This window comes from Austrofundulus limnaeus, unplaced genomic scaffold, assembly GCF_001266775.1.
Source record: "Austrofundulus limnaeus strain Quisiro unplaced genomic scaffold, Austrofundulus_limnaeus-1.0 Scaffold466, whole genome shotgun sequence".
NCBI lineage: Eukaryota > Metazoa > Chordata > Actinopteri > Cyprinodontiformes > Rivulidae > Austrofundulus > Austrofundulus limnaeus.
Window position 1 is genome coordinate 44695 of NW_013952868.1, and position 925 is coordinate 45619.

Below are 925 nucleotides of genomic sequence, written 5' to 3' on the forward strand. Positions count from 1 at the left end.
AAACTGCTTCTTGAGCATTAAGGCGAAACGCTGCTGGGGCGGGGTGGTGGGGTGGTGGGGGGCTACCTGGCCTCATGCTGCAGGAGAGGAGCCCCTTGAACACCGTTAACTTCACATGAGAGCCTCTCCTCCATCTTTTTTCCCCTCCTTTCCCCCACCTTCAACGAGTGAGTGCATCTGAATTTGCGCGTCCAATGATATCAAAAGGGAATGTGAGGAAAAAATAAATAAATCTAGGAGGGGGGTTAATCATTCACGCAGCCACTTAACACGCGGATGTGTATTTATTTACTTATCAGTATCAGTCATTCCCCCCCCCCCTCCTCCTCTGCAAGTGCACTTTTGCATGTCTGAGTACGATAAGGCATGGCTCAAACAATCCTGCAATCACTGGAGGCCTCTCGTGGCCATTAAAAGTCAGTAGTTCAGCCGAGGAGTGGTTCTCCAACTCTCGAGTCCATATAGGCCTCCTTTTCTTCAAGAGGGCCCTCGTAAACATCACTACAGTTAATAAAGTGTATTGTGGTCACTGCAGTCCCGAGGTGCAGCAAAACAGCAACAAGTCTCCACAAAGTCCGCACGCAGGAAGCTGTCGCGCGCCTGCAGCAGCTGGGATGAGCATTTCTGATCATGTTATTGTTAGTGGGAGGGGAGCACATGTCTTCTAAGTGAAATTACGTTCAGGGGGTGGAAAAAAAAGAGGAGACTAGAGCTGTTTTTGTATTGTTGCCGATGCCCCGCCTCTGATGGTAGCCTTAAACCTGGCACCCGGCTAAAACAAACCAAAGCCAGCACCGAGCTCCCACTCAATTCAATTAAGGCGGACTTGAGGCGCTCTCCTACGTCTTCATCTACCAGGATCGACGTTGAGACAACAGGAACCAGAGGGGCTTTGGCCAAAAAAAAAAAAAAAAAAAAAAAAAAA